This window comes from Leptosomus discolor, chromosome 2 (genome assembly GCF_034619465.1).
Source record: "Leptosomus discolor isolate bLepDis1 chromosome 2, bLepDis1.hap2, whole genome shotgun sequence".
NCBI lineage: Eukaryota > Metazoa > Chordata > Aves > Leptosomiformes > Leptosomidae > Leptosomus > Leptosomus discolor.
In genome coordinates, this window is record NC_141392.1 from 74,257,330 (window position 1) to 74,277,968 (window position 20,639).

Here is a 20,639-nt window from a genome sequence, read left to right on the forward strand (position 1 = left end):
TCCTTTGGTACCCTCACTAGCAAGCACAGCTATCCTGCCCCTCACTGTGCTGCTCATCATCCCAGGAAAGGAAGCTTTCTCTGTTCTGTACCATCAGGTTGTGCTTTGAAGCAGATAATTGCATCTCAAAAAGGCATTGTGTAAGATTAGAAGAAGCCAGTCTGTCTGAAAGGTTTCAGAGGGGAGGTTTTGGTGCCACAGCACCTGAGACTGTGAAACAATTGTGTTATCTAGCTGTTTCTCCTCAGAGATAAAAATTGCACCTAGCTGCCCGGCCAACAAAACGGCAAAAAGAGGAGGAAGGTTGACCACACCTTGCTCCAAACTACGGGTTCCCTTCATCTTTTTCAGCCAAGACAAGGTAGGAAACACAATTTATGTTTGCCTGGGTGTCGATATAGACTGGTGATACAAGACTGTGGTCTCCAGCTCATTGCTAAGATTGGGGAAGTGCTCAGAACAGGACATTTCACTCAGTAGGAAATGCACATCTTGGGGAGTGGGTTAGGTCCACCCTGAGGTGTTTCTAACAGTACTGTTCAGAAACCCTAGCCAGGGGGACTCCAGCTCACTGCCCTGGTGGGCAGTCCTGTGCTCATGGGTGGGAGAGCAGGGGTTGTCAAGTAAATTATTAGCATACCACAAGGTCCCCGAGCCTCAGAACAAAAAGTGGGCTTCACACAAGCTGCACCTTTGGATGTATCATAAAACAGTGAGTTGCTTCCCTTCTGATGCCTCAAAATGAGGTCTGGGGCAAAACATCCTGCTTCATTCTCTTTCTCAAACCTTCGTGGGTGGCCACATAGAGATATCACCAAGTTTGACAAGGGAATGAAGAAAATGGGGTGATTTTATTTTTAGATCTGTATTTGTTTTCTTTTTGGTTTTAGTTCCTTGCAGATCTCTTTATATAAAATACTTTACAATGCCATTTATTTCCTTAGGTGGAATTCATCTGCAGCTCCACAGAAATGTTGTACAAATGTGATACTGTCATGGTTGTACTTGAGTATTTATCAGAGTCTTCAGAAAACGTAACAAAATGAAAACAAATAAAAGCATTCAGACCTGGTATTTCTTAATTTTACTTTTAGAAACTGATGATAGATCGTGGATTCAATTAGATGCAGAGGAAGTCTTCCAACACAGTGTTTTTCCCCTTAAATTTTGTACTTCAAAACCCAAATCTATATATACCTACAAGTACATCTACATAGAAATATATATGTTATGCATTGACTCACTAATCCATTCTTCATATACAAACCTTTACAAGAATCACACACTTGCTGCAGTTAAACAGAGATAAGAGCAACTCAAGTTCTGGTTTTAATTCTGCTTAACTCCACATGTGTGTTTACATATGTCAGCTGTAGATGAGATTTCTGAAAGGCATCCTTGGTAAAATCAGTACATATTTTTAGTTACTCTCATACTTCATTAAAGAAGTCATGGTTTGGTATTTGCCAGATCTTAACCACTGAAGCAGCAGATGTATAGGATTAGGAGAAAATGTGAAAGGTAAAGTGTTGCGCTACTCAAATCACCAGTATACTTGGGTATTTCTGAGATGAAAACCAAGCCAGCTTTGGTTTCTAAAGAAGTTATTGAAAACCCACGGATGGCCTCACTGTGCTTTTATTAGCTTTATTAATGATGCCAAGTAGATACATATTGTTGTCTTTCAAGCAGGATTACTACTTAAAGTGCTTTGTTTTCTGACTAATTTTAGTGATAATTGATAACAAAGAATACATGGAAATTGTAGAAATTTGCTTTTCTGAGAACAGTTTGTAATCAAGTCCAACAGCCCTGTGGAATATCCACTATGCCCCTGTGTTAATCTCCTTACCTTGTTGCAAAAAAAAAAAATAAATTAAAATGAAAAAAAAAATGTTGATGATGATGTTTATTAGAGCAGCAGAGTCAACAAGGCTTTTCAGCATGGTAGTCAAATCGTGAGCGGCAGATAGCTCCCCGCAAACCCGAGGTTTACAGATAGACAAGACAAACACAGGAATGGGGAAGAGAACACAGCAGCACAAACAGAAACAGCCACAAAAGCATTTCCCTTTTCAGGGAGCAGGAAAGGGGCAGCTTGTCAGGGAGGAGGACACCCCAAGGGAATTAAAGAACATTGTGGGGCAGGGTAGGAGGAGGCAGGGAGAGGACAAAGTGCTCTGTGGAGCTGGGGAGATCAGCCAGGGCCAGAGCAAGCCTCCAATTGACACAGAGCTAAAAAAGACTTCAGGAAAACCTCTGAAGTTGCAAATGTCCAGCACTTCCCGGTTTGGCTCCTGTTATTCCCGTTAGCTGGCAGCTGTCTTCCTCTTTCTTTGCAGTCCTTCCCCAAAGCCATATGGAAGTAGGATTAAGGTGGGTGGAAAGCACCACCTTTCTCCTCATAACCTCAAAGCTGGGGGATGTCCTCTGAACGGCTTGGGGTCTGGCATTACTGCCACCATCTGTTAACTGCTCCTCTTCTGTGTTATGACCATGATGGTGTTCAACAGCCTCAGATGAGGTGCAGACAACGTCCACTGTCTGCAAATGTAGTCGGAGGCATCTGGGAGAACTTGCTGTATCATACTGGTGGATGGGACAAAGAAAACTTCCTCACTTTCTTTTTGTGCAGGGGAAACAAATGGGTTAAATGATTTTCCGAGGTCACAAAAAATGTCAGCAGAAAGGGGAGAACAAAGCTTAGTTTTCCTGACCCCAGTGCTACACTTCAAGTCTAAAATCCCTGCAGCTCTCATATAGGCAAAAGGGAAGGGAACGAAAGAGGAAAAAGGATTAGTGAAGACAGGACACACTCGCTCACGACTGCTCATACGAAGCGCCTAAACTGAAGCTAAGCTTTTACACAGCAGCACTGCAAATGGGATGGAATTCACATCTGAAATGAAAATATTGGCAGATGTGCAATCTGGTACTATATTTTATGTTCTGTTTTTAGGGTCTGTGTCACTATATCTGAGTGCCTCGTGATCATCACTGGATTTTATCCTCACAAAATCATAGTGAGGAAGAAAAATTTTATCCCCATCTTGGGAAGGCAGAATTTAGGCAGACGACCAATGAAATATGTTATCTTGAGGTCCCCAGGAAGACTGAGGCTGGGTTCAGTTGTGCAGCAAAAGCTTCATACGTTTCAAACTATATTCCTAAATCCCTTAAATCACATTTTCTAAATTGGATTTTTATGAATCTGAAGTCTACTGCACAGTCTCTGTTATATTGCTCTCTGAGAGAAAGATGTGGCTTCTGCTCTCTTGCTGGGTCTTGCTTGGGGAGTTTGTTGGGAGCTTTTTCAGTAGAATTATGAGGAAAGTTGTGGGCCTTTTGCAGGGGAAGTGAGGCTGAGGACAGTGAAATTGAAGGAACAATTTCATTTTGTCACCAACCCTAGGACTATTTGGCCATAGCAGCGGTCTTGGGAAGGTGTTTGTGTGAGGAGCTGGAGGAATGCACATTTTGTGCTGAAGGACTGAGTATTGGGAAGGGGAAACTGCAAGAAGCAGCTTAAACTCTTTACTCTGGACAATGGATCTGATGGGAGGTGGACATGATTGCTCCCAATGACAGCCCTGTCACCCCTTTCTCTTGAGCAATGCCCTGGGCATCATCATGACATACTCTCTTTGCGGCTTGAGCAATTGTCCTTGGGAGCCTGTGGATCAAGAGGCTGATGCAAAGGTTGGGATGCTGGAATTTCCTCCACAGTCCTCTCGTAGCTCATTAGGAAGACATTTCAAGCCTCTCCCATAGATTTACTTTGCGATTTGTCACAAGAAAGAATTTTAGGATGCGCTCTCTGTATTGCAATGTACTGATTGTTGTATGCTCTTGAGATCTTGTTTATTATTGCCTTTTCCTCTCACACTGAGTCATAGAAGACCTATTCAGTTTGCCCCCTGCCCATCCCCCCTCCCTGCCTCAAGAACAAAGCAAATCACTGCATACGGGTCCCGCTGCTTATGAATGCATTTTTCCTGAGGCCTCAATCAGCATGACATTTCAAGGCTTAGATCTGCGTTTTCCAAGTCAGGGCTTAGAACCCCAGACAGAATCTGAGTGGTTACTAATGTGTTCATTAACCTGACAGAAATTCACATCCCTTCTATATCTGTTCTTATACTTAGTTTACAACTGATATGTCTGTAAGAGAGCCGTCGGCCGATACTCATTTGGGCTCTCCAGGCTTAGATGCCATCAGAAATCTGTGATGATCTGCAAAAAGGACAGGATATTGTATCGACATTAAATAGTCCAGTTATCTGTATTTTCTCACTCATACTTTGAGCATTGTCTGTAGGTCTGCACTTCAATCGTTATTGCTCGATGACCATGTAGACAAGTATACACCGTGTTTATCACTACATTGGAAAGAGCAGCCTACCATGCAAAACACTGCAAATCCTATCATTTGCCTTATCACTGCAGGATCAAGTTGTGTCCTGTTAGCTGGTATCACAACTGAGGCTTTGTGTAATGCTAGACTTGAGTGTTCAAAATAATGAATACTCTCTTATAGCTAGTTTACACAAGTATTGTTGACATTTTTCACAATGAGTTTTTTTAAACATATGCATGTATATAAACAGTCAACATAACCTAGAAGTACTTGAAACTCCCATTTATTTATTTTTTTTTTCTGTAGTTGGAGGAGAATATTTGTACACTAGATAATTTAATTTTCTTCTGCTTAGTCTTAAATCTTCCAGATGTTATAACTTTTTAATTTTTATTTTCGCCTAATTTATTAGTCTCTAAAAAGCCTACCAAATTGTCGATCACATTTCTCTGATTCTCTCTTCCGTAAAGCACTGTCCACCATGATATAGTATTTTGATTTTTTTTTCTCTTATCATTGTTTCTGTGATCCCTGGCAAGAGAATAAAAACATGTTAGGATCTCAGATATTTGGTTCCGTCATCAGGGGAGAAAGGCTTTAGTATTAGCTTCTTTTCGGAGTCACAGAATCATGCATAGAAATGAGAGCTTCTAATCACAACTATCTTCTCCTCTCAGAACAGTAGCTACCTTCAAATAGCATCTATTCACAAACTTTTCTGCCATTATAACCAGTGTAGTACATTCAAGTGTAATCAGTATTGTTACCACAAAAAGGAGTACATAATAATACATTTATGTCTCTGCACTCAAGAATAAAAATGTATAGAGGGAAAGGCATAAAGAGGTCATGCCAGTGCCTGAATATACCAGCTGCAAAGCAAATGAGCTGGGGAGAGTCAGTGTCTACACTCAGAGTTTTGAGTCTCTAGTTGTGACAGCATTCACAGAAGCTGCTTTACAGATTAGGGAATTGTTTTCAATTAGGCCGTTGTTTTCAGCACTGACTATCTAACCCTGCTAACCTTGGGGTTAGAAAACACAGCGGTAGAATGGTAAGCCTGTATAAGCCTTGTCTGATCTTCGTCTTCTACCTCCTTGTGCCCAGTGGAGCTGTAATACAGCTATGAGGAGTTCTGAGCAAGACAAGACTAATACATCCAAGACAAACAAAAAGTACAAAGCACCAGTCCTCATGGATATATAGTGTATAATCCTGCAGCACAACTGTCATTAGCAGCTACTACACTTGAATAGAGATGACTGCAGACTTTGGCAAGAATTATTTTTCATTTGAAAATGAAAGTTTGAAACCAAAATTTTTCCCATGAACATATTGATTTTGACTTCAGATGGAGAAACTTTCCAGTTCAGGATGAAATTTATGGTCAGAATGAAAGTGAAAGAAAGAGGATGAGGATGGAAATTCATACTGTTTGGGATGACTCTGTGGTATCAACAGAGACAGATATTATTGTCAGACGAGAACCTCACCCTCTGTAGCCTGCAGCATCATATCCTAGGTACTTATCTCAATGCTGGAAGATTAGATTCCAGCATGCCAAGCAATTGTGGGGAGTCGTCTTCTTTTTCTCAGTCTTTCCTTTTGCATATAACCCACTCTATAAATAATTTTGTACTTATAGGTAGAATTTTGTACTTATAGGTAGAAAAAGACAAATAATTGAGATCTAAAAAAGTTTAACAGGTAGTAAAACTTTTATCAGTTTGAATAACAACAATAATTCAATGCTTAGTTTTTACTGAAAATATGCACAAAATTGCCCGTTAGCTATCATTAATGCTCTGTGAACGGTCAGCATTTGTCAAACTGTATTCAATGTGCACCAATGACCTCCTAAAACCATCCTTTCTGTTGTATAGGCTGTTCCGTGATATGCTGTTCTTCATTTGTTTTCTCAACATTTTCTGATGAGTCTTTTATCGTTGCTGTCACTAGCTCATGTCTTTTGCTGGTACCCATGTTAGGAAGCAGGTATTATCAAGCAGGTCTGCTGAGAGAAGATGAGGTGGCCAGAGGACTGTAGTCTGGTAGGAAAAGTCTTGAGGACACTGTTAATTAATTCCCTGATTTTTCACCAGGTCTTCACTGCTAGCCTAGGGATCAAGTGGAATTTTAATATCTGATCATACTGGCAGAAATGAAACCAGTTCCTCACAGCCCAGCCCATCATCATTGTATCTTTTAGAAAATACGTCCTAAAAGGTGACAATCAACCACCATGAGGGATTTCTTCTCCCTTTTTCTTTCCTATGGGGTAAGCATACTTTGGAGTGCAGTAGACATGCTCAAGATCTATTAAGTAAAATGAATACTTTCTGGGCAGTGAAGTTTTACCATGCTAGAAAACCACTCACCTGGGCCAAAAAAGTGTAACTAAAACCTCTAAGCATAAAGTAGGAATAGCAACATCGTGCAACATCAAGTGAAAATGCTGATTAACTGACTGTAGACTTCCCTTATTTGTTCTCGTGCTAAAGCTGAACTAACAGCCACCATGGAGTCCTTTTCTTGCCAAAAAAAAAAGCCTGGCAAAGATGAAACTTCAGATACACTGAAGAGACTTGGAGGAGATGCTGAAATACGTCTGTGACTGAGAAGTCTAAGGGGATGTGTGACTGCAGACAATCTTTACATGTTAAAAAAAGTTATAGTCAAAGAGATAAATATTAGCACAAACTTTAAAAAAAAAAAAAAAAAGTGTAAGAATGCTCTCAAGCCCCTGGCAGACAAAAAGACAGGAAATGTTTATTCATATATGGGTCTATGTATTTAAAAGTAATAAAATGTTGCCCTCTGAGGATGACAGCTTAGATATAAACTACAATAGGAGTTGTGATGTGATTAAAGAAGAGTGCATACCTCTGAGGATAATAAAGAACTGATTCCCTTAAACATTGTGCAAGCTTTAAAATCAGTGTCTGTTCTGGACAGCATCCCAGGAAGCTATCCAGATACAGTAAATCAGGGAGAAGTGCCTGAAATGTCTGGGGACTTTAATTCCTGGTATAATTGTATTTGAAAAAAATAACCTGAAAGGTTTGCACAAAAGATAGTGGCAGAAAAATGTTGTCGTTAAAAAACCAAGAAAGTATTTACACTGCTGAGAAAGGATCAGACATCCCTGCTTGAAATGAAAGGATGTGGATCTGCAGTCAAGGGAGCTGCTATTCAGGTGTTACTGACCACAACACTCTGATGAGACTTACTTGCAGTACATGCTCCAGGGAGTATACCTGGTAGGATTATTTTACAGTCCCTATAAGGGGTTAAAAAGAAATCTAAACGTCAGAAGAGGGAGCTCAGATGCAGTTAAAATGACAATGGTGAAGATTAATATCCAACCTCTGCCCTTGACAAGTCTCTAAGGCTTGGCAATTTCTCACTAGAAGTCTATAAAATGCTTAGGCATGATTGCTACACTTTGGGAAGAGCCAAATTCCTGAATTCTCTGAGGGGAACAAAAGTAAAGAAATTATGTTCATCATATATACTTCACTCCCATGAGAAGGTTATCGAGCTGTTTGTATATTTTATATCAATTCATATCACTTCCTACATTTGGCAACAAAACCCTCACCAAACCTTTGGCAAGCAACTAAGAAAATGTTCTGCCAGACACCATTAATACAGATCAATCTGGTTTCCTTTGCATGAACCAGAAGATTACTTTCCTGAGGCAAATTGCAAACAGTTTTTTCCTCAAAGGCTTGCTTTTTCAATCCTGCTGCATGCCAACAAATCTAGGATAATTCATAGATTCATGGAAGTTAAGGCCAGAAGGGATGGTTAGATCATCTACTCTGACCTCCTGTACATTTCAAACCAGAACATTTCACCCAGTTATCCTTGTACTGGGCTCATTAACTGGTGTCTGGCAAAAACACTTCCTCAGAAAGTTATTCAGTCTCAATTTGGAGACATCAAGAAAAGAAAATCCACCGCTCCCTTGGCAGTTTCCCCCCACCCCATTAATTAACTACTCTCAGAGTGATAAAAAGAAAAAAAAAAAGGGCTTTTCATTCCAGGTTGAATTGTTTGGCTTCAGCTTTCAGCCACAGATTCTTGGTATGCGCTTCTCCACTAGATTAAAGATCTTCTTAGTATTATCTCATCATGAAGAAACCTACTCACTGTACCTCTCAATCTTTGATAAACTAAATAGATTGGATTTCTCACTGAAAACCCCTTTATTCAGCCCTCAAACAAATTTTGTGGGTTTTTTCAGTATCTTCTCCAAATTTAACATTGTCTATGAACCTTGAATAAACTATGGTTCTCATGAATACTGAACGCAGAGGTAAAACCCATTCCCTTAGTCTTATTCACAGCCCTTCCTTTGACAAAATATGGGACAGCTTTATTCAGAGTACTTTTTGACATGATCACAGTGCAAATCAATGGCCATGAGGTAGGCTGGATAGGAGAAACTGGAAATATGGCACAATTCTTCAGGTAGGGCCATTGACCACCAGAAGAGACAGTCAAAGAGAAGATGGATTTCTGCTTTGTGATGTCTCCCAGTCAAGCCTCAAAGTCTTTCTGCAAGACTCACATTGGCTTTGGCATCACTCACGTGACTCTACAGTGAGTCAGTTTGGAAACCTAAATTTACAGAAAGCTGACCCATGTGGCAGAGCAAACAGGTCATTCCCTGCTTCAGTCCCTAAAGCGTGGGCTTACTGTAGGGTCAGGTGTACGGCAGAGCCGGTGCACATGAAGGAGCAGGACTGCCTCTCCAAGCAGGGCAGCAGAGGAGCGACATGCGCGTGGCCACAGCTCAACCTCAGCAATTGGATCAGCTCAACCAGGCTGTGAAAATGTAGTTTCGGTGATCGTGACCACTTATTCCAACTTCAAAGTGTTTATGGAATTTCAGTCCAAACTGTAAGCCACATTTGCAACTTGGTTTTGAAATCCAGCCTCCAGAACAGAGCGTTTGCCAAAGGAATATCTTGAAACTCCTAACGGTGCAGGACTCCTAGCACTTGAAGCACCATTCTGGTTAAACTTGCTGGAAATACTGATTTGAGTCCGACTTTTCACAAAGTTCAGACACATCCAGAGCTGAAGTTTACCTTCATGATCATCTCAGCCACAAGACATACAAAAAAAGCAAGGCAGTTGTTCCATGCAACGTTCTCTCAGGCAACAGAGCAAATATAAGAAATTCCCCGATCGAAGAACTCCCCAGCCCTAAATGCTTATTCCTATTTCTAGTCTTCACTTCATTGCTCTTACTGTTCTGTTTATAGGGCTGTGCAATAAACCACATTAGTGAAATGATTCCATTTGTAAGGAAGCAAACAACAACTGCTGTGTTGAAGGACAGGGGAAAGTGGGAATCTCTTAATGAAACAATTTGATTAACAAAGGAACAGAACAGAACAACCACGGCAACAAAATCATCCTCTGTGGATGCTTAAGAAAAATACCTAGCTCAGATTTTTTCATAGGACATTCTGTCAGTGTAGCCCTGGAACATGCCACAGATGAAGGGACAGTGAAACGTTGTTTTGGGATAGAAGTGAGTTTGGGAGGAAAGTGAGAACTGAAGGACAGTGGGAAACACTTTTGCTGCTTGAGAAACAGTAATGCAGAATGGCAAACTGATGTAAAAGATCAGAAACAGGTTAATAATCACTAAAGTTTGTAAAAGCTTTTTCTTTTCAAGTGCAAAACCCCCTTAATTTATATGCTACAAAATTGTATCTTAATTAGACTAAACTTATAGGCAGGTGGTAGCACCGGCTTTAGTAATAAACTGCCGCTTTGTTCTACAAAGTACCTAGCAAGTTTACTTGGAGAAGGTTAGATTACGCAGTAGTAAACATTCTGACTCACAGTTTCCCCAGCATGGTAACTGGGGGTAGCAAAGATACAAGGAAGGGCTGCAGGGAGAGAGTATAAAGTTCATATATAGCCCCATTTGCCTTACCTGTTCACGGGCAGGCCCTTGCCTTTCTTGTTATCTACTTGTTTGCTGCTCCTGAAAAATTTCCTTACTACTTACTCAAAAAGTTGTAAGTACCTGACATTACTGTGCCTGCTTTAATATATATATATAAATACATATAAACATATATACGCATGTGCATATTTATTTATTTAATTTATTTTTTGTCAGGGAGACTGAAACTATATGATCTTTTTCTTCATGGAATATGAAACTATATGATCTTTTTCTTCATGGAATATGATCCTTGAAGAAATTCCTTACTACTTATTTTGCTCCATGGTCATTCTTTGTGGTCTGCTTCTGTAAGAGGGGATATGTCTGGTCTTCAAATGATCAATTATAGGACAATTTTCCTCAGCATGGCCCCTGTGAATCACTCCTCTACGGTAATAACCGTCACGCGTTATACCTCCTTTTCTGGGGAAATCCTCTAGATCCATGTCAGGCATCTTGGAGTTCCCCAGCATGGAGGAGCACCCTGGTTGCCATTGCCCCTCGCCATGGCCACTCATGGTTTCCTCCAGGTTGGTGCATGCCCTCAGCACCTCCTTCGTCTCAGACCATCTCTGCAGGGAGACAAAAGGGAGTGCTGAGACACTGGTGTTTCCAGATGGGCTAAAGAGATCACATTACCAAAGGGAGTGGATATGAAGCAGGGTTAAAAAATTGCTTCTGAGACTTTGAATATCTCATCTTAGTTACTTCCAGTTCCCAGTTCCAGAAAGTTATTTAGAATGACATTTTGTGGCTGGGCTTAATGTCAAGTGACTTTTTTGTGGTATTAGTTATCAACTGAGAAAAACAGGCTAGTTTTATGTACAGCTTTTCCCATCCTGTGGTACATATTTAACACAAGTTACATGGATCACATCCCAGAAATACCTGATTCATATCTCTGAATCCCTCATGTACCTTCCCCATGCATTTGGCTTGGCCCATGGTAAGACTTAGGAAAACCTTTGTGCTGCTCTGTGCTATCCTCCAGAAGCTAGGAGCTGTCAGGCTGCTGTGTTCAGCAGCTGAGTCCCCTGATCACCATCAAACCACTCTGCTTAACCCTGCTTTGTACATCATAGTGCCAACAAAGAAGAAGAAGACACTTGGCTTGTATTTTCTTCCAAGAAGTAGCCACAGAAGCTGAGAAGTGTGTCTACACCTAAATGGCCCATCAACACTGCCCATTTCCACCTCTGAAGCAGCCACCTCTCTGGTCCTAGCGACAGTGACAGACTGGGTCACACAACCAGGGAGGCTACTGTGTGCAGGGCATACAGAGGGCAAAGTGCTGCCAATCTGCAGCTTTAATGTGTTTTTTTTTTTTAGCCATGCAGTCTCTTTTCCTCTTCATGATATCATGCGCTGGACACAGCTGGGAGAGAGAGCACAGCTCAGTTTGGTCCAGATGCTGAAGGAAGGAAGGGAGCCTGTAGTGGGACCAGTGACTCGACAGGTGTGTGCTCCTCTGCTCAGTCTGCCTGATCTCTTCCCTGCCCTCCAGCACTGCGGGAACTTCTGGAGACATCTTTTCTGGCTCCAAGGGCTAGGATAGGTGAGAGTTTAAAACCCCATTTTCTTGGTAACCCATTCACCTAAAAATATTTAAATGAAGATTAATAAACTAGATTAAGAGGATTAAAAAAACCACCTTTTCCTCCCATGCTCTCCATCTCCTCTGTCTGATATCTGCAGTACCTTGTTGAATTTAACAGCAACTCACAAAAGCCTGTAAAAGTGGAAAATATCTTTATTTATAGCAAGCATTTTGACTCAGATTGATGTAACTATTACTTCTGTAAATTTGGGTAAAGTTCATTATCTCAAGAGAATTGTACAAACTTCAAGACCAAATTTTTTTCTGGTAGTCCAGAATTTGCCTCCTAAGTCCCTGGGAACTTTATTGGAGTCCATCAAAGGAATGGAATGAACTCTAGAACACTTGAAGTCCCCTTAAAAATTTCTGACTTCTTTTTTCGCGATCAGACAGGTACAGTCACTCCTGCCTAAGTTCAGGTGGGTAGAATACATGACCTGAATTGCAGGTGTAAGTCTTGAAAACCACAGCTTTACTCCACATCTCCTCCCCTTCCCTTCTCTCTCCTCCTCTTCATTTTGGGGCAGAGACGGAGAAGAAGAGGAAGAGATGTTGCCCTTCTCATCAATTCTTTTTAATGCAGCCTGATTTAGTGCATGTAGAAGTCGTTTACATAGCAAGAATGAGCCATCTTGCAGCACTAGAATAATTCCATTGTACTGTGTTTCTGAAGAGTAGCAAAGCTCATGACTATTACTGTTAAATAGATTTGAACAGGAATCATAGGCTATATAAACAGCTCAGTACATAATTCTAAATGAAAATAACATACTAATGCATGAGTGATTTACACCATCAGCTGTCTCTGCGAAAAGTTAGTGTTTGTTCTCATGCTTTCATTTTCCTGGGTGGAAGATTAACTACACATATTTTCTGATTTCTTTCTTGAAGTGGTTTCATATTAGCATAATATTTTTTGTTCCCACAATTTCACTCTCACACAGATTAGTAAACTGGAATAGACTGTTTTTTAAATATAGTTCTTATTCATCAAATATGTTATTCAGACTTCTCATATTCACAGCACACAAGTACAACTGTTGCAAGCACATTCTCCCCTTTGCTGTAAGCAATATTTTTTTTTGTTTTCCTTTAGATAATTATGTAAGGCTGTTGCAGTGACTGCCTTTCACTGCTTAAGTACTAACACTTATGGGCTGGATACTGTGTGTATGAACACTGCTAGTGAAGCTAAGTAAGAGGATTACTGCTATGACCAGGAACAGAATTTGGCTCTACAGAAAGAGACTGACTTTTGTATGAGCCATTAGGAGACCTGTTTTCAAAACTGTGTGAATGACTGAAGGCGAAGTTACAAGGAGATGTTACTGTGGGTTAATGAGATACCAATGGATCCAGGTGGCTGTGCATCTTGCCTGTAGCAAAGGAAAGTTAATTGCTCAAACAGTGAAAAAGGGTGTTCAGAGTTTTGCTCACAGGTTTCTATACTGCAAAGGGTTCTAGACATACTATGCGTTCGGTGAGCTACTTACGCATTTTATCCACCCACTGTTTAACACTTTTTGGAGTAGAAATGGCCTGATGCTACATGCCTCACATAAGTGCCCTAATCACTTGCACAGAAGGTCTCACTCTTTTTCCTGCCTTCTCTCTATCCTGATTTATCTGCGGGTGTTTATTTTGTGGTTGTTTTGGTTGTTTCTTTGGGTGTTTTTTTGGTGTTCTTTTTTTTTTTTTTTTTTTTTCCAGAGGGCTACAGTTTAAACAGGAGTTAGAAACATTCACCCTGCTCCTCTGCTTGGCCCCTGAATAGCTACAGCCCCATGTATACACAGGATCTTCTATAAAAAGAGACATAAGTTTCTTCTCCACTCCTCCCTTGCCTGGGCTAAGATAGATGGTAATACCCATTTTACTGCACTTTGTATTAAAAAGGAGAGAGTGCAGGGCTGTTAATTTCAGTCGTCCATGGGCCCTGGATGATGCTCAGGACTAAGGGTCTATAAAACCCTCGGAAAGGTAGGATTTGAGACAAATCCTTCCCTTGTGAGTTCCTGTTGACTAGATTTGGCTGTTTCTTGCTCTGCTAACAAGTGAACGTGAATGTTCTTATGAGGCCATTGACTTTTTATAAACTAGCTTTACTAGTCTTGTATTCAGAGCCTAATTGTCCTAGGAACTGACATGGAGGTATTGTTCTGGTGAGGGCCAATGTACCTCACCCCTTGGGGGAACCAGCCCTCAGGACTGATGTGAGACGACCTCACTGAGAGCAGATGCTTCTGTGCTTTGCTTGAGTGCAAACAGGGAAATGAATGCTGATTGTGTGACTTCCCAAGAAACCATAAAATACTTATTGCAGGAGCAAAAAGTAATTTTCCTGCTAACATCCTATGGCATAGGATGCTTTACACCCTAAATGCAGAGAGGAGGTGCTGTGACTTTCCTATGATCTTGTGTTCTGCTTCCTCCCAAAACTTCTCATGGGCCTTTTCTTACTGGCCAAAGGTGTCTGTGAAGCTAACTGCTGCAGAAGAAGTCTGATTATAACTCTTTTAGAGATGTTATTAACATCAGTATAGTTTGATAGATCAAGATGCCGAGTCAGAGAGATGGGGTTATTAGATGTATGGAGGAGTACAAGGTTTTGGCAGGAGAGGGCAGGATAGAAACTATAACACAATTTGAGGTGAGTTTGTAGGGTAAACAGGATTGGCAGAAGAGTTATTATTAGGCTGGAAAATGGAAATCAATTCTAAGGTTTGGTTAAGGAGGGTTTTCCAGATGTTTAGTGTTAATAGAAATCATGATGTGGGAAAACAGCAAAGACTTAAAACTGGAAACATCAAGACCTTCATTACTCGTTTCAGTTCTGACATATACGTTAATAAATAACAGATTTACCGAAGTTCTGTTTTCTGAGAGCACAACAGCCATTTGAGTCTCTTAAATGCTTTCCCTTTAATGAGCACTCCAGTGTCCCAAGCATTACAGGAACACGTTGCCTTAGCCATGCTACTGAATATGAACCAGGAAGTCTCAAGATGTCAACAGGCTTGCCTCCACTTTCACAAATGTTTAAAAACGAGTCATCACTTCCCCTGCCCGCAAATGGCAAAACAACATTTTTATCTGAGGTGACACTGCTGTTTTCAGAACTCTGTCCTGAAGCATCAGGAGTTTTAATCATTGTGGTTCACTCTGAGGAGTTACAGGAGTCAGTTAAGCCCATACTTTGTGTTCCAAATGAAGCGAAATGAAAAGCTGCTTAGGAGTTCAAATGACTGGGGGAGGCCCTGGGGAGTCTTTGCTGGGGTATGTCTGTGGAAATAACAGCTTACCTGGAGAAGCAAGAGGTGTCAAGTCATGAGAGACAGGTAAGCTGAGGGGGACCGGGGCAAATATGAGCACTTTGCGTAAGGCTCTGGCCAAAAGCGTGGAGATACAGTGCCATCATGTTCTGATCTGGAAGATTTTCCATGCTGTTTCTTATAAATAAGGTTGCATCAAAGACAACCCCAGTTCATCAACAGTTTGTCTGCCTAGCTGGAAACACCTACAAATAGCTAGACCCTTGGATCAAAGGAGGAGGAGTAGTAGTAGGAGTAGTAGTAGTAGTACCAAAGCCTTGGGAAATGGTGACCTGAACATACACAGAGCATTTTTTTTTTTACAGATCTGTTTTGGATCTAAGAAGCTGCAACTGATTGGTTACCAAGCTTGTTATTATTAAGTGTTTGTTTTGTGGGTTTTTTTTTATGGCTAACTGTTTTGGGACTTTCCTAAATGACAGTTATCAGAATGGCAAAACTCACCAGGACCTTTAACACCTCCTCATGAGCCAAGGTCCAGGCAGTCTCTCGAAGGCTACGGTTCTATCCTTCAGCTGAGGTCTGTAGTATTTTGCTCACTCCTGCTGAAATATGAGTCATGCTTCTTATTCTTCCTCCCACTTTCATCCTTTTTCTTTCTGCCTTTCTTAGTCCCTGCCATATAATACTACATATATTTGATAGGTTACTTTTCAGCATGGTTAGGTCAACTCGCAGAAAGGACCAATAGGCACCAAAGCCAGCACAAGGAAAGAGACAGGAGTCTGTGCCTGGCTGTAAGGTTACGACATACCCTCACACTTTCAGCTGTTGATGAGTGATGATGTCTACTTACCCTGTATAGTGCAACTGTATTTGAAAATAGAAATACACTCTTCCTTCAAGTTAGGTGTAAAGGGAGGAGTAATGCTTATCTAGCAGCTGCTCAAACTTTTCCCATTGTAGACAGGAGGGTTTGCTTTATGTCTTGTACTGTTGCTACATCTGTGTTTCCACAAGTAAATATGAACAAGCTCACAAGGAGCTCTCCAACCTCTCTTGTTGCGAACTGGACAGCTGATAAACAGCGGTCTCACACAATGCGAGCAGGCAGAGGTGTGCACAACACTGCATCAGGTCCGCCGGGGAGGTGCGATGCTGCCAGCACCCGTGTTCCAGTGAGGGCAGGACAGTGGCTGCTCGAGGAATACATTTTTGTGACATTGAATTTTATTCACTGGGAGTTTGTCGTCTAGATTTTTACTCTTTGAGCACAGGCACTATCTGAAGAGACAGCTAGGTCCTGTCTGCACTATGTAAGCAACTAAATGTAGCATCTTTTTTTTTCTTTTCCTTTCCTTTCTGGTAAGATGTAGCTGCTTTGTTAAGACACCAGCTAACCCCATCTTTCTGCATGGAATAAAGCAGTATTCTATATGGTCTGCTAAATCTTGCTCTGCTTTAAGTTACTGAAACAAGTTTAAACAAATTATATTGTAACAGGGAGCATAACACTAACCAAAATTCTTTCTTTTACCAGTATATCTGTTGTTAAAATACAGATGGAGACAATCCACAGAAAAGGCTAGATGCTCAGTTGTCATAAACTGGCACAGATTTAGTGGAATTAACAGAATTACACTGATCACAGGTAAGGGTCTGGCTCTTCTTTATTTTTTTAAGCAACTGAAATATATCATGAGAGAAGCTCCACCAAAGGTCCACCTAGCAAGTGTGGTCTTCTGCGGTTGCAAGCAATTGCAAATTACAGCATATGATTCTTTCGAAACCATTCAAATTCCATTTAAAATTGTTATAATTTTTGCATCTGATACTCTTTTTGGGAGGCTCTTTAAGGAGCTCAGACTGCTTGTGATTAGAACCTAACTTTCTGCTCAGATTTGTTGTGAGACACTGCTTATCCATTTGCTTTTGTGACAACATGGTTTTTAAATTGCATAATAATTTATCTTTTCCCTTCTCTATATTTATAGAAATCAGCCATCATCACTCTCAGCCTTCCTTCACCGGACTAAGCAGGCCAAACCTTTCTGGGTCCATGTCAGAAGACAAGCTTTCTAGTCTTCTGACTATCTTGGAAGTCTTCTCCATGCAACAAGTTCTCGGTGTCATACCCTTCCCTTGAGCAAATCTGACCTGAGGTGTGCATAACATATCAGTAGACCATCTGTACACTGACATGAGCATTTTTCTGACCACAGGTATATGTAATAGGTTTCATAATTGTCTTGTTCATAGCTGGGCCACTGGCAGCTCTTGGGGAGCCTTTTGTTTAGTGAGTATTCCCAGGTTTTCCTCCTCTTTTCAGAAGTCCTCCCAATTTACAGCATGTTTCTGTTACTTGCTCTTAGATCCATGGCCTTGCATTTAGTGCCTTTTACACGTACCCTGTTTTATTACTGTAGTTCTTTAAATCATCCAGTTACTTCTGCTTGATCTCTTCATCCTCTTCTGTTTTGAGATTGTCCCTAATTTTGTGTGTTACTAGCAAATTTCATCATCATCCTTCTGTTTCCCATACTAAGTGAAAATATTAAGCAAGATCAGCCTCAATCTCACACAGTCAGAAGAGTCACTTGGAGTCAGAGTTACAGAAGTATTTAGATGTCTAAGATGAAGAGAAGTACATTACAGGGTTTCAAAAAATAATTAAGGTACTGCTGGGGTGAAAAAAGCAGCAAAGTTCTGTTGTATGATCTTAAAGTGCTTTCTGTCTTGCCTGAAGATGACAAATAATTGTTGTGAGTAGAAATAGTATGTACAAATGTAGTAGGACATATAAAATCTGCCTGGATTCCTGTCCGCATCTTTAGGTATTGAAATGTGTTTCAAAATCTTGAAGAGCAGCGTGTTCCCACCAGACAAATGCTAGACAAGGCAGTAGCTGGGGCAGATCTATAACCACAGACTGGACAAGAAAAATAAGTGAGAAAATGTATTTATTTAAATTTTTGTTAAAAATTTTTGTAGAGAAGAAAGGAATTTGGCCATGGCAAGGAGAGCTGCTCCCAGAACACTAGAAAAATACAGTAGATGCTCATTGCTTAAGAAATGTGATTCTTATTATTAAAAAGATGTTTTCAGTTTGAGTGTGGTGGGTAAGACATGCTTTACTGAATATTAACTGCACCAAGTAGGTGGAAGAAGTAAAAACTGTTTAGAAAGGCAAAATGTGCTATAGTTCATTTCTTGAAGGAAGAAGTCTTTCCCACAGTTGAAAAGGTTACTTGAAGCTACTATTTTCTACTCTGTGTAGCTCTTTGAAGATAGTGTACAGAACATGTGGATGACAAAACAGGCCATGCTGAAAGAATATTCTTAAAATTTGAAAGTTAGGTCGTACTGCCACTGCAACTGCTTTGTTACTGGAGCCAGTTCCCTTATGCACAAACATTATTGCAGAGTAATTAATGGCTTACAGCCTCTGTTTTTCATCGAAGGGCTTCTTCGGCAGTCCTGGAGCAGGATGCGCTCACGGCGCAGGCAGACAGCCTGTGGCTTGTTTTTGGGTGGCTGTTCCGTGTGTGGCTGCATGCTTTGTAACCCTCCTCTAAAGGCAGAATTACTAATTTCCATCTGGGTTTCCCTTACTGCTCTGTGAGACTGTTTTTTCAGCACAGGCTTGTGGAGTCGGATGGTTTATTTTTGCTAAAACACAGAAAAATTAAACTGAAAGTATCCACTGATTTTTGGTGTCTAGATAGAGTTCCTGAGGAACTGATTTTTGACAGTGCCTTACAAAACTTTTTATGTTCAAAGTGCAGCTCCCACTAACTTAAATTACAAGGCACAGCATATTTCTAAATGTGATTCCTGGTACTTGTTTTGGACAGGCTAGGATTTCTAGCTGTCACTGGGGGCAAAGCCCTTCCTTCAGAACAGCCGAGGGTGGTGGGAGGACCATAGAAAGCTTTGGTTCATTTTTTGCCGCCTTTCCCCACAGTACACATGCTTTCATTAGCACCAGCTTTGTGGAAGGGTGGAGAGGAAATTTTTACTGCCTTTTTCTTCAGACGTCTCTGTTTTGTCCTGGTGTACATATAATAGGGCATTTTGGGCATCTACAAAACAAATCTTAGAGCAGCAGAAATGACCTATGGCCAGGCCTACTCCTGATTTACACTTTCAGGACCAACATCAAGGGGACACCCAATGTATACATTAAAGTTTGCTTCTAACTGCAAAGGGCTGCTTCATTTGAGTTGTCCCTATTTTCCCTTCCTCCCTCCGCCCATTCCTTCCTATAAAAGCATGTTCTTTGCTTATGGATAGAAAGGAAACTTTTCTTCTTGAAATATCCTTATGAAACTCTTTCAGGTTCTATGTTTGATGTATGTCATATTTGGAAACTTTTCAGGGTTTTCCATACTTCTATACAATGTATATTTTTTTTACTGTTAAGCCATCCTATATGAGTGAAAATTCTTACATTTTACAGTATTTTAAAGGAGATAATTTTGTCATTAATCCAAAAACTATGCAGCAGGCTATTTTTCATACCACATCACAATTCTCCTCATACTCGTTCTTAAAGGCAATCAAAAATTCCAGATTCTTTTCCCGCAACATCTGGATCCCTGGCACAAGCTTCTGAAGCAGTGTTAGCAGCCTTAAATTCATGTCTTGGTTTTGTCATTTAGTTTACTGATGGATTGTTGGAGTCACTGGTGGCACAAGGACTGGTTTGCTTTGACAATTCTCGGTCTAAAAGAAGGACATGGCCTTTCAGGCCCGTTGGGATTCTGCTCAGAAATTTTTGGTACTCAGGAATGTGACGAGCTCAGCCACCTTGGCTTCCTGTCTTGCAGAAGTACGTGCAGCAGTATTAATGCATGCGGACCCAGAAGTGTTCCCTGCTCAGCCTCAAAAATGAGGCTGCTCATGTCTAAGTAATTAGCTGTATTTCTGCAGAACATAGAGTCAGGCATTCAGAGTCCTTGTGCCAGACTCTGTCCTGGGGGAAGGATACAAAACATGATGGGAGAGGGAGCTAGAAAGGGCCATGCTGCCACGCTTTTCATCTTTTTTTATATGTCTCTTTTTGGGACCTTTACACATAAAATCTTGCTTCTCTCACATTCCCCCACCACGCCTTGAACACCAAGCTATGTTTTTCCACTGTCTCTCATGTGGTGTACACAATGCAACATGTCCCATAGGATACCTGCTTTCCTTATATTGATTGATTGATAGGCTCTCACCTAGGATTTAGGTGCCGTATGTATTCGGGGCCTTGACAGCTAAGGTAGCATTCCAGGTGAGTGTCCTAACTGTTAATTTTTGACCGTTTCAGGAGAGGAGTTTTTTTTTTTTCTTCTCATCCTTTCCACTCCTTTTAAAGATCTAGAAAAGTTCTGTGTTCATCCCAAACGGGAGAGAAACAAACATTGCATTCATTTTCCTGGATTGGAAAAATCC